Source organism: Octopus sinensis, linkage group LG12, assembly GCF_006345805.1.
Source record: "Octopus sinensis linkage group LG12, ASM634580v1, whole genome shotgun sequence".
Classification (NCBI taxonomy): domain Eukaryota; kingdom Metazoa; phylum Mollusca; class Cephalopoda; order Octopoda; family Octopodidae; genus Octopus; species Octopus sinensis.
Window position 1 is genome coordinate 56,061,598 of NC_043008.1, and position 15,000 is coordinate 56,076,597.

Sequence of the window (15,000 nt, forward strand, 5' to 3'; positions counted from 1 at the left end):
CAAAATTAAAAGATTTCAAAATATCGTTCACTAGATGACGATGGCACTCTTCTTTTAATTTTGATAATATTATTATTATTATTATTATTAATGTTATTATCGTTAGTATTATTTGTAAATACTTTCAGTTTATAGTAAGGTTTCCTTAGATATTTACTTAGACCCAGGCAAAATGTTAGAGAAATTTCTATCTGAATTTTCAGAAGATGGGGGGAAAAAAAAATCTCATCTTTGCAAGTGATAACAGTGGAAAATATTTTGTTTTAAAAGTTTAGTATTTCTTTAAAATTTAATGACTGTGGTGAGGGAAATTAGTCTCGTCTGGGAAGTTTAGTATGTAAGTGATTTCAGTCTTTATTCATGAATATATGAATACTGAGAAATTATCTTTTTTTTTCAACAAAGTAACATTTTATATACCTGTATGTTAGTTGTTGTTTTGACGTAGATCAGCCTTGATTGAGCCACAAGCCTGTGATAAATGGTGTTCCAACCATGACCATCCTGTCTCTTTATGTTTGTCATTGGAGGATTACATTTTCTAATATATCCCTCCTTTTTATTTTTACTTTTGTTTGCAGGCAGTATGATTTGAGGGCTATTTGGTTGCTATTTCTAGCTGACTGATCTATTTAGGTGGGTCCCTCATATTATCATCTGCCTGCCATATCTCTTAATTTATATCAGGTATGAGTAACCTGTTATGAGAAGCATGTGTCATGGTTCATCATCAGACAGGCCACATGAGGCTCATCATCAGGCAGGCCACAAGAGGCTCATCATCAGGTAAGCCACATGTGGTTCATTATCAAGCAAGCCACATGAGATACATCATCAGACTGGCCACATGAAACTCATCATCAGGCCACATTATCCGACAGGCCACATGAGGCTCATCATTCTGCATGCTGCATGTGGCTCATCATTATGCAGGCCATGTGATGTGGCTCATCATCAGGCAGGTGATTTGAAACTGAAACTATTGCCAGAGACATATCAGTCATTCAAAAACACGCAAAGGCTGTTAACTTCACTTAAACATTATTAATTGGTGACAGAAGTTTTGTTGCACCAAATAATAAATGTTTAAGTGAAGTTAACACTCTTTGTGTGCTTTTGTATTACTAATACTTGTTTTCCATACTGCAATCATTATATATATGCATATGTATATATGTATATGTATATATATATATATATTATATATATATATATATATATATATATATATATATATAATGTGTGTGTGTATACATATATATATATAAAGACATGTATACATATGTATGTATATGTATTTGTAGATAGATAGATAGTTAGATACATAGATAAATAGGATTAACTTTTAATAAGGAAAATATATATATATAAAACAATCAGATAAAATTATAACCCACTGTTGGGAGATAATTTCTAGAAATAAAGATTATCATTTGGAAACAAAATCCTTCAAGAAAATAGAACTATTTTTGTGAGTTATAAAAAGAACAAAGGTGAAGCTTATTGTTTAACAGGAGAATAATTACATCTAAAAGAAGATGCTTCCTCTTCATTCACCTTGGATAGATGTCACCTTGGCCGGAAGGATTTGATGAAATCAGTTGGTGTTCAGTATTTGTTGGCTGTTTTAGCCTTGAACTATGACACCCTCTTGTGAGCAGGTCAGCAGTGGTAGCCGAATCGCTAGCCATCTTCTCCTGGCTTTCAGCTTCATTTCTCTTTCTTGCTCCAAGAAACTTTTTTACTGCTGTTCCACCCATCATCCTGCAGATTTTCTCTCCCTTCCTGTTCTTCCAATGGCTATGAGCTTTCTCCATACCAACTCAATTGGGTTTCCTCTACAGCCCATCTTGACTGGGACTAGCCATGCCCGCCATCAGCCATGCCTGCTATCCTTTTCTCTCTGTAATATTGAAAAAGGTTCTGGTATGTATATCCTTGAAGAGATCGATTATTTCTTCTTTTACCTGCTTTAGCCCTTCGCTCCTCTTGGAGCATAAACCATCAACAACCTTTCTCTACAATTCTTAACTCTGGACTGTCTTTTCTGCTTCCTCTCTTCGACCCTTGTTGATTTTTGAATTGTCATTGATCCTTCACTAACTTTACCTTTTTTCTAGGTAAGGACATTGATCCCATAAAAACCTATTTTTACCTTTGGGAAGAGGTGGTCTATATTAGTCCAGCCTCTATCCTCTGACCTGTCCAGTATGGGAGACCTTACCAAGATCTTGCACTCCACTGGAATAGCTCTCTGGGCCATTGAGGCACTATTATCCACCATACTGCAACTAGGATTGGTTCTTGTGGTGGAGCATAGACATAACAGACCAATAAACCAGTTTATTAACTGTTTGGTGGTTAGTTAATGTTTGTAAGGGAAAGTGAAGGGAATTGATCAAATGGCAGAGAGGGCTGAGTGTCAAATGTGATACTTGAAAGTATTTTGATTGTTCCATTGACATTACTTAGCGGTTCGGCAAAAGAGACCGATAGAATAAGTACTGGGCTTACAAAAGAATAAGTCCCGGGGTCGAGCTGCTCGATTAAAGGCGGTGCTCCAGCATGGCCGCAGTCAAATGACTGAAACAAGTAAAAGAGTAAAGAGTATTAGATTATATCTACCACAGTAGACTGTGCCATTAATTCATTAGAACTTGATCAAATGTGTTTTATAATTTAATACCAGTGATGTATGTGGGCCAATTTAATTGACAACTACACACAACTTCTGACAAATTTATGAAGGTGGTGGTTGCTTAGTCTAGTGTGCTTTCACTGAACAAACGAACCTGTAATTAAAGATACTCCAGCTACAATTCCGTCATCAATGTATCTTTGAGTTCCATCAGCAGAGTAGGTAAAGGTTACCTTCTTGAGGTATGCTGACTCATAAGGGCCAGTTTCCTGGTTACCATGACATATAAATTCGCCACTTGGACAGGACACTGGTCCATCACAAGATTACTCATTTCTGTCAGCTGAGTGGACAAGAGCAATGTAAAACAAAGTGTTTTGCTCAGGAATACAAAGTGTTGCCCGGTCCAGAAATCGAAACCACAATCTTACAATCATGAGTCCAACACTCTAACCACTATGCCACGTGACTCCACTTTTCTTGAGTCACACTGATTCATAAGGGCCTGTCTCCCAGTTTCATGGCATATAAATTCCCCACTTCGATGGGATGCCGGTCTGTCACAGGTTTCCTCATTTTTGCCAGCTGAGTGGACTGAAGCAACATGAATGAAATGTTTTGCTCAAGAACACAATGCATTGCCTAATCCAGGAATGGAAACCACAACCTTACAATCATGAGTCCAACACCCTAACCACTATGCCACATGCCTCCACAATTAACAGGGTAGGGTGCCTGATATATTTTTAAAACAAGAAGGAATATCTAGTTTATAATAGCTCTCACTGAGGGTGTTAACTTCCAAATTTTAACATGACCATCATGTCATATGTTTAGAGAAGACAGTCACTGATTAGAATTAGAATTCTCAATTAGTCTTTAACTGTACTTGTGTTAAATGCTATCTTTGGTTTGGTGGGGTATTTTCCATGGGGTTTTTCCGAGGAGCAATAGTATGAATTCTTCCACCAGTGTACTCTGGTATGTTATCAAATGGATTACATCTCTGCTTCAAGAAGACTACATTGGCTGACCAGTTTGTTGTCACGCTGTTGTTGTTGTTGTATTATTTATGCATGTGAAAGCACTGCTGCTGTTATTATTATTGTTGTTGTTATTGTTGATGTTGATGTTGTTGTCATAATTGCTCTTTGCACATGCAGATTCTTTTAACTTTTTTCTCTGTTCTAATATGCTTGAATTTAATTTGGATATTTCATACTTGTTACAAAAAAAAAAAAAAAAAAAAAAATTACAGCTGTGTTTGTTTGTTAACGAGGTAAAATGAATGTAAGAAATTTTGGTTAAAAATTTTACCAAAGTAAAGATAAAAAATATAAAAAAAAGAAACAAAATGTAATTGAGATTTAATTAAATGTATTGAAATTTATGAAAATTAAAAATAGATTAAAGAATTTGATTTATGCCAATCAGAGTATTTGCGTGCATGCGTGTGTATGTGTGTGTGTGTGTGTGTATGAAGGTGGTGGAGTGGCAGACCAAATGATCAGCAGTGTTTAGTGCCATTCCTTTATATTCTGGGCTTAATTCCCACTAAGATTGAATTTGCTGTTAACCTCCTGGGAATTTCATAAATTAAATACCAGTCATACACAACGGGTCATATTCAGCACCTGCTCCGTTACTTTTAGAAATTCCTGATTTTTATACCAGTGCAAGAAAACGGAAATTGCACATAGTCTCTGTCCTTGAAACTTACTTTGTTAAATTTTCAGTCACATATTAGTCATCCTTACAAACACCCTGGGATTAATATGTTATGCTGAGATAGAGTTGGGTGGGTGCATTAGAACTTCTTAATTATTGAAATAATTACCATGTCTGTTAATATTACATACTTTTATCATGACAAACCATGGTGAAATGTCCAGAGAGTTGATTTTACAGCAGGTATACTTTTTATCCTACATCTGTTCAAATTTTGCTTTTTGTTCGGTTTAGGACGGATGAACGTTTTTTTATGTATTTTATACAGCAATTCTAATAAATTAGACTAAACATCCTCTTTTTTCATATATCGTAACTCAAAAGAAAATTTTGTATAAATTACATACAAAATATTTTTCCATGATTTTAGTATCTATAACCATGAATGCACTTTATATATATATTGAGTGCATATTACCCGTGAATATGTGTATGTGTGCATATGAAAGGAAAGATCCTGAATTTGGATAAGTTTAAAATGTACGGGAAGAAGAAAACCCTGAGATTTGGGCCAAAGCATTACATCAGAGACATTAATTTTTCCCTCTCTGCAATGAATATATTTCTCAAAATATTAGGATTCTTGTCTTCCTCACCCCTCCATGGCTTTTCAGACTTGTGCAGATTTATGAACTTGATTAAATTTTACCATTGAAAATCTTTACTAGTTTCATTAGACTCTTCATATATATATATATATATATATATATATATATATATATAATATTAATTAGAGACAAAACCACTATTATATATATATATATTTAAAAAAGGAGATGTGGAACACGAGTTGTGATATATAAAAAAAGGAAATGAAGAAAATGCTGACAAAATAATTTAAGTAAGGGAGAGTGTATTTAACTTAAATTATTTTGTCAGCATTTTCTTCATTTCCTTTATATATATATATATATTATATATATATATATTATTACTAGCAGTATCGCCCAGCGTTGCTCGGGTTTGTTTCAACCCTTTAGAATTGGAATTTTTGGAAAGTAAAAATTTTGCATTATGTAGCTTGTTAAGTGAAGATTTTTCTGGTTGAAATACACCGAAAAATGGTGACACAGCAGTAAAAAAATCATAAAAAATAGGGATTTTCATAGAAAAAAAGCACCTTTTTGATGTAAATAACTTTTGGTGTTAATTTGGTCCAATTTGAATTTTTTCTTCTACAGAATGAAGAGCAAGCCTTCTTCTTTCATACTCTCAATTTTGGTCAACTTGTGCCGCAGTGTCTCAGAGGAGATAGTGTTAGTTAAAGGCTACCAAACCTGCCACACACAGACAACTTCAGCTTTATATATATAGATTATTATTATTATTTCATTAATTGTAACTCTTGGAGTGTTTCCTATTTGTGAGCCAGTTTGATTGCTGTAAGGAGTGGAAAAGAGCCGATGTTTCATGCTGTGGCTTTTCCATGGGAGAATAATTTACAAATATCTTGATTCTGAAGAAGTGAATTAGTGAAATTTGGCCTAAATATCTTCAGAGCGACATTTGAAAATTTTTCTTTTTCTTTATTTGGACTTCATAGTTTTCAAAAAGATCCTTTATTTCCAGCATATGTCTTTTGTATAATGAGAGTGTAACAGGATGAGAGGTCCCCGCACTGGAAGGGTGCAGCTCGCATCCTTTACATTAAAAATATTAATCAAAGAAAGAGTCAAGACTTCCGATAAACTTCAACAGTATAAATATTTATTTCTTGATTCGCAATATATACATTCTTCTTTCTGGGCGAATCGGCAGCCTAGGAGCTTATCGCAGTGGTCAAGTGGAGTGAGCCAAATCCTGTCCGTTCAAGCATAGCGGAGATACGCCATGAGGTAGCAGCGTGAGAGAGCTGATAAAACACGACTGTCCTGTTCAGCTGCCGGTGATCGAGAAAATGATACAAGGGAAATTTTGCTGCTGCTAGTTTTCTGCACATGCGCATGAGGGAACTTCTGGCAGGCCTCCCGGAAGAATCCAACTCTGCACATGCGTGCTGCAGATTTCCAAGATAGCGTCACGACAAGAGAAATGTATATACTTAGCTTTTTGTGGAGAGAATATTTATAATGAAGTAGATCGTGCTGTTTTAGGGATTTCAGAGAGTATTGCAAAAACAAAAACACAAACAAAAATAGAGTTAATACAATGTAAATTAATTTTGTGCTGTAATGAGCAATTAGTAACACAATGGAATTCATTTTGCACTGCATTGAGGAAATAAAGGTGTTCAGTGTTTCAGACATTCATCTTTCATGAAGAAAAGAAAAGAGAAAGAAACCAGTCGTGTGTGATCCTCCTGCAGTGGATGTTGTTTGTGTTTAACTCCAACTTATGTTTAATTGAGAAGACCTGTGAACATGGGTAATCTAGCCATGACCATCTTGCCTTTTATGTGTGTGTTGTGTGTGTGTGTAGGCTATATCGACTTTTTCCTTTCTAAGCTGGTTAAGTTATGTCTCATTGACTTTCCATGTTACATGGAAGCTGATAAGTAAATAGGTTTTGCATTATGGAACACTGTTTTCAGGAATGCAGTGCTTCTAAAACATGATGGAGGCCTCTGTCTGTCTATCTTTCTGCCTGTGCGTGTGTGAGTGTGTTTGTGTGTGAGCTTGTAGAGTATCATCTCAGTGCCAATCAGGGCTACTTTTCCAGTTTCAGCCATCATTCTTATGTTCCATGTTCCCAGCTGTGTGCTTGTCCTGGTTAGGGAAGGACTCTCTTTCGCATTGTAGCCTTCTTTTAGTTTTTACTATGCTGTTTTATGCGCAGTTTTCTGAGGATTACTTCTCTTTATCACGATTGGTTTCATCTGTTTCTCTTGGTGTCTCAGTAGCAATGTACAATATTGAGAGTGCGGGGCTGCTACACCCTGTACTTACCATTCTCCTTTCTCAACAAGGCTTGGGACCGGTTTGGAACCGGCTTGGAACCAGCTTGGGACTGCCTTAGAAGAACAACACATATTACACATACACACTCTCTTTGTCTCTCTCTCTCTCTTTGCCCTCTCTCTCTCTTTGCCCTCACTCTCTCTTTGTCTCTCTCTCTCGCACGTGCACTCTCTCTTTGTCCTCTCTCTCTCTCTCTCTCTCAATATATATTTTATATATATATATATATATATATATATTTATATACAGTCTCAGTTGTGATAAGGGAAGTGCAGTTTCGATTAAACTTTATATCTGTATGCCTTGTATTGAATATTTCCTTGTTGTGTGTCTATGCACCCATGTGCACACACTCTCTCTGTCTCTCTCTCTCTCTCTCTTTATATATATATATATATATATATATATATATATATATATGTTATAACTGTTCAGGAAATGGGTTAGAATCCTTGTTCATTTTCTAGCATGGGCTAATTGCATGGATTTGATTAAAGGTTTCTTTTTCTAATCAATTGCTTATTAATGGCTTAATTAAAAATTAATATTTTTCAAGTTTCGCTTCAAGCTTCTAACAATAGCAAAAATTGCCCCCTTCTTAAAACAATCACTTGACAATTCAATTTTTTTCTTTTCTTCTTGTTCGTCCCTTATAACTTTCTAATATTTTCTCTAGTTTGCACTTAGTCTGATCTGAGAATGTGTGATGTGTTGGGAGTCATTTTTGATATTTAAAATATTCTTGCATTGTTTATCCACTTTTATTATTTTTTCTATTATACTTTAATCTTATTATTATTATTATTATTACTGAGTGAGAGAGCAGTGCATGCCATCAAAGTGACACTGGGGTAAAATATACGAAGCCCAGTATGCCCATCATGACTACCTGTCTGATAAGGGTACACCAGGCACATGCATCACAACCATATGTGCGCGACATGGTGGTCTCATATCAAGATAAACAGCGCATGACCTTGCAGGTAGGGCCCAGTTAGAATTTTCTGCAGGTTGAGTAGCCCACCCCGCTCAAAATGTCCCTGGATAAGGTTTGTTTAAGGATGTTGAATGAAACACCCATGTTTCCAGAGGTGAACTATTCAAACCCCAAAGAATCCCTCTCAACACATGGCTATGATGCTCCCCCACTACTTCTGCTCGTGATCAGAGATGCACATATCGTCAGCCACTAAGGAACATGCTCAACTGGTTAAGGTCAAACAACTGACAAACAAATCTGTGGTATTGAGCAGAATATTTGCTGTAGCCCATCAAAGACAAAACAATGTACATAATAACACTTCCAATCAGTTAAAATCAGAAGCCATGAGAGCCATTGCCTGGTACTGCATCAAGGCATTTATCATCATTGTTGTCGTCGTTGTGGTCGTCGTCATCATCATCATCATCATCATCATTATCATCATCATCATCATCATCATCATCATCATCATCATCATCACTTACTCTGATATTAGTGCTCAACAAGTACCAGTTGAGCACTGGGGTCAATGTTATTGACTTACCCTCCCCACAAAAACTACTTGCCTTGTGCCTAACATTGAAACCATTATTATTATTATTATTATGGCAGCAAGGTTATGGCATGTGTTTTGGAGAAATATTTGAAACAGAGGATTGTCTTCATGACTGCTATTCTGAGTTTACCATTTCTGTCATTCTGATATTTAGGGACGAATATCCTACAAATAAAAAAAACAAAAAAAAAACTCCTCTCATTCCATCTTTTATCTGTCTGTTTGTCTGTCTGTCTGTCAGTATGACGTCTGTACATTTGTGGCTATGTGGTAAGAAGTTTGCTTTCCAACCACATGATCCTGGGTTCAGTCCCACTGTGTGACACCTTGGGCAGGTGTCTTCTATTATAGCCTTAAGCTGACCAAAGCCTAGTGAGTAGATTTGGTAGAAGGAAACTGAAAGAAGCCCATTGTATATGTGTGTGTGTGTGTGTGTGTCTTTGTGTCCCTACCACCACTGCTTGACAACCGGTGTTAGTGTGTTTACATTCCTTGTAACTTAGTTCAGCATAAATAAGTACTGGGGTCGATCTATTTGACTAAAATTCTGTCGTGTGTGCTCCAGCATGACTCCCAATCTAATGACTATAACAATTGAAGGAGCAAAAGAATATATATATATATATATTTACATATACATATACACACTGTGTGTGTATATAAATACACATGCAGCACACACATACATAACACGTGCGTGCACAGACACACACACACACACACACACACACACACGTACACAAATAAAATGTAATTTTGCCGTGGCAGATCAAATCAAAGAAACTTAATCGATGTTAAGCCTTATTCCCCCCCCCCTCACTTCCCTCTCTCCCACGTTAATAGTGATTAGCAGTTGTTAATGAGAATACTAATAACAACATGTATGATTAGTAATTATTTGCAGGTTGAGATTAAACTAGTTAAAACTGAAGTAAACAACTGAAGGGGGAAATTATAATATATCTATCTGTCTGTGTGTCTATATATATATATCATTGTCATCATCCAGTGTTTTAAATCTGGGTTTTGTCCCCGTTAATGGGGGTGGCTGGATCTACCTCATTACCATAGCGACAGAGGTAGGCAGGTGCAGACCACCCCAACCTTTGGGCTGGCTGGTGTCCATTCTCCTTTGCTGTCATGAAGCTTTTTTTGAGCTGGATTTTCTATGGGGACCATGCCTTTGCTTACCCCCAACCTCATTTTCTAGACATGGCTGGTCCTAAGCCCAAGGCCTCTACCACTATTTTTAAGAAATGTGGTGGAGAACTAGCTCAGGAAAGCAGGGTTGCTACTCCCTGAGACTCCTTTCAGAGCCCCCTACCTATATATATATATATATATATATATATATATATATATGTTAGAAGAAATGAGGTACTCAGAAAATCAGATGGTTTTATATTTACAGATATTTATTTGTATATTAAATTTTTTTAAACATCATATAACTTAGAACATGTATTAGCGCTTTCTCCCATTCTAGTGGGGTTTTCAAATCAAACTAAGTTCCTGTGTGAAGACTTTTGACCATTTTATAGTGGTATTGAGTTTGTGGTGGTATTGTAGTTTTATAGTGGTATTGAGTTTGTAGTGTGTGTATATATATATATATATATATATATATATATATATATATATATATATATATATATATATATATATATATATATGTAGTAATTGATTATGTACTGAATCATAACCCTACAAGTAAATAAATAAATAAAGAAAGAAATAAGTAAATTAAACATGTAAATAAATAAATGTGAGTGGAATTAAGTGCAATGTTAAAAATAAATACACCTGATATCATAACAACTCTCTTTTCTCTTTGCATCTGTAGTGATATTGGAATATACACATATGAAAACACTTTCCCTCCCTCTCTCCTTCCCCTTATCTCATCATCAATCTCTCCATCCCTCTATCTCTCTGTCTTTCACATACGCTCACGTGTGTACATGCACACACACACATACATACATACACACACACACACTTTCATTTCCATATCACTTCATTCATTCATGCATACACAAAATCACACTTTCACTCGCACACATGCAGACACTTAACACTTACATGCAAATACACACACACAATCTTTCATTCAAATACAGATACACACACACTCTCTCTCTCTCTCTCTCTCTCCTGCACACGCACACACACACACACACAGAAATTCAATCTTTCATTCACACACACACACACTCTCCCTTTCTCTCTCTCTCTCTCTCTCTCTCTCTCGCACACACACATACACAAATTCAATCTTTCATTCATACACAGGTACACACACACTCTTTCACACACACATTTTTTCACACACACACTCTCACACACTCTCTCACATACACACTCACTCACAGACTCTCACTTGTGCGTGCTCACACACTCTCTCTTTCCCTCTCTCACACACACACACACACACACTCTTATACACAAACATACACTCTCACACACATACACACACACACACACACGCAGTCTCACTCACACATGCTCTTTCTCTCCCACACACTCATACTCTCTAGCACTCACACACATTCTCCTCTCATTATCACACACACACACTGCTCTTCCACATTATCTCTCTTCTCTCCATCCTTTCTCTCTCTTTCCCTTTTTCCTTCGCCTCTATTTTGCTTCCTCTCTCCCTCCCTCTCTCTCCCCCTCTCTCCTGCATCCATGTCAGATCAACAAAAAAGGGACAAGACCACTTTAGATACAAAGACCAATTTGGAAATCAAACGATGACTGACCTTTACATCCTGTTTTTTTTTTTTTTTTTGTTTTTACATTTTTTTCTTTCTTTTTATTGGTACTTTTGGTCGGGTCCTTATTGGTGACACACACTCAACTCAATCAGGACACAAAGCTGTGTTTGAGTGCAGCTGGATTTGGATAGCTTCCTGGCTTTTAGAACTTCCACCGATGAAAGGACTTCTGTTTAGTAATTCAACCTTTTAGAAAGGACCAGTAGACCTCCCTCATATCATGTCCCACCATGTTAAACAACATGGTTGTCAGATCAGACTATCCCCAACCCTAAACAGACGAGATTGTCACAGCTGGAATGCAGTTGGCTGTAGGCTTGGTTGATCTGGTTTTGCTTGGGGCTAAATATCAACAACAGACACGAGTTATAAGCCAAACTGTTCAAATTGTACTAAATCCTAAATTATTATTATTATTATTAATAATAATAAGGTGGCAAGCTGGCAGAATCGTTAACACACTGGACGAAATGCTTAGTATTTCGTCTGCCACTACGTTCTGAGTTCAAATTCTGCCGAGGTTGACTAGTAAATAAATTGGGATCAATAAATTAAGTACCAGTCAAGCACTGGGGTCGATGTAATCCACTATCCCTCACCCAAATTTCAGACCGTGTGCCTATAGTAGAAAGGATTATTATTATTATTATTATTATTATTATTATTATTAGCAGTATTTTGTCTGTCTTGACATTCTGAGTTCAAATTCTGCCAGAGTCAACTTTGCCTTTCATCTTATCAGGTCGATGTAATCAGCCAGCCCCTATCATCAAATTTAAGGCTTTGTGCTTATAGTAGAAAAAAACCCCCATTATTGTTGTTCTCTTTTACTTGCTGTCTTCAGAGGAGGGGCTATCCTCATGATTTTCACAATCTCTCTTAGACCGCTGATATTGATGTCATTTAATGTTCTACTTAGACTGTTGCAAGTTGACTCCTGCAGGAAAGAGATTCCGGAAGGCTGGCATTCAGGGAAGGGAAGGACTAAGCATGGCGGTATATGTGGGCAGCTAATAAGACAGCTGTATTGCTCCACATGTAATTTAATCTGTGCAAGTTCAATTTAATAATGTCAGTTGGTACATCGGTTACCTTTAGTGGAATCCATTCTGTTGTGACTTTGAAGATCACATTTCTAGCTTGATAAATCAATATCTTTTGTGATGCTGTTTCCTACAGCAACGAACCTTGCATTGTTTTTTTTTTCTTTCTTTTCTCTCCCCACCCTAAATTTGAAAGGTCAGTAGAGGCACTGGGTACTGGGTACTGCCTTCCATCCTATTTAAATAAAAAAGTGCAAAAGAAGATATACAGCTGTCATTCACATGTGAGTGTGATTTGGTGGCATGTATCATGCTTTCTTACTAATTGTTTTAGGTGTGCCCCAAGAGTGCAAAGTCCTGAAAGGACGTCTGTGTCATGAGCAGGGACAGGCTCCCTTTTCTCTCAACTTCCCTGTCCTTGCTCCCAACCCTGTAGAACATCTAGGATTTGAAAGCTGGAGTGTGGGAGGGCTGCACACCAGCACTAAATACGTTTTTCCTTTCCAGGTGAGTTGGCTAAAGCAGCATTTAATGAAATGCTTTGCTCACGGATGCAATGCATCACCTGTTCCAGGAGTGGTCCTTAATTTTTTTTCGCATCACAGACTGGTTTTATGCTGAACAATTTTTCCACTAACCAAGGAATCATCTACATAACAAGACACAATAAAGTGCATAATATAAAGTTTAATTATTACATATATGATACCTTGCCAGATCCATTTGGGGTGACCGTTTGTGTTGGTCTGCCACATGCCTTACCATCATCATCAATATTTAACCTCTGTTTTCCATGCTGGTTTGGGTTGGACAGCTTGACAGGGATTGGCCAAGCCAGGGACCTTGCCAGATTCCATAATCTGTTTTGGCTTCCTTCTATGGCTGGATGCCCTTCGTAATGCCAACCACTTTACAGAGCGTACTGGGTGTTTTTTTACATGACACCAGCACTGACACCAATTCCTTTTATGTGGCATCTTGCTTTTAGGATTTCAATTCTGTTGCAGTAGGCAAGTTTTTTTGAGTACAGCAATGCAATGTACCACATGGCAAATGAGGAAGTACTTCGCAAAGAGGGGAACAGACTGGTACACTGCTTGGAGAGGTGATTGAGAAGACCCAAGCAGATACTGCCAAATCGTTGATGCAGCGATGCACTCCAATGGCACATGTTCCCACACCTGGCTTAATATATACGCTACATATATATATTATGTATATAACATATATCTAATGTAAGACACCAGCAGACTGCAATAATCAATAAAATAGATATAAAATTTTGGAGTTTATTCTTTCTGTATGACCCAGCAACATTTGATCCATAGCCTGGTACTGGTATGTGGCCTGGTGGCTGATATGACCCCTGCTCTAACCACTAAGCCATGTACCTCCTATCGTTGAGCCCTAAGAATTTATTAAGATAAAGCGTTATTTACAATTGTAATCCATAATTTCATTAATCCTTTTGACACCGACCCACCTCAGACTGCCCCCACTTCTACTTCACACGCATCATGGTTTTAAGTTATTTAAATTTTAAATCAAAACCTTCCACGAAGGTTTTAATGAAGGGGCAAAGCCAGTAGATGAGCTACTGACAAAGGAATGACAGCAACCCATCTGTCATTGCTGATTGATTTTTGGAGAAATTCGAATACACACACACACATTATCATCATCATCATCATCATCATTTAATGTGTGTATTCCATGCTGGCATGGGTGAGGTGGTTTGATAGGGGCTGGCAGATGAGAAGACTGCACCGAGCTCGACTGTCTGTTTTGGCATGGTTTCTACAGCTGGATGCCCATCCAAGATGGATTTCTATCTGTTTCCATGAACCAAGTCCACTCAACATGGCTTTTGTCAGTTTGGAATGTAGTAGAAGATACTTGCCCAAGGTGTTGTGCTGTGGGACTGAACCGAAAGTCATATGTTTGGGAAGTGATTTGCTTAACCACATAGCTAAGCCTTTCTGTGTGTGTGTGTGTGTGTGTGTGTGTGTGTTGTGTGTGTGTGTGTGTGTTTACGCCTTTGCGTGTCATCATTTAATGTCCATTTTCTGTGCTGGCACAAAAGATGGACATTAAATTAGCTGGATGCTGGTATGGGTGCATACGTATCTTTCTCCATACATAGCCATCTCACATTCACACCAGTCTTGTACTGAATGACCTCTAATGTACCCTGAATACTTCCTGTACCGGTGACTTGACAACCTTGATCACACCTGCGAAACCTCTATCATGGGGCGGACCTCAATGAAACATTGCTCATCATCAGCTGAGCCACTCTTTCATTAGGTGTGCCATTCAGGATGTCCTATACACAGCAGTTTACTCATGACTGATGTAGAGTCTTTCAACATTATA

The 15,000-nt window shown here is 37.3% G+C and overlaps 1 protein-coding gene across 20 annotated transcripts in view; it reads left to right on the forward strand.

Moving 5' to 3' along the window:
* LOC115218076 (unconventional myosin-IXAa) overlaps positions 1 to 15,000 on the forward strand; it is a 446,542-nt gene that overhangs the window by 237,300 nt on the left and 194,242 nt on the right. The gene's annotated exons all lie outside the window — the stretch shown is intronic.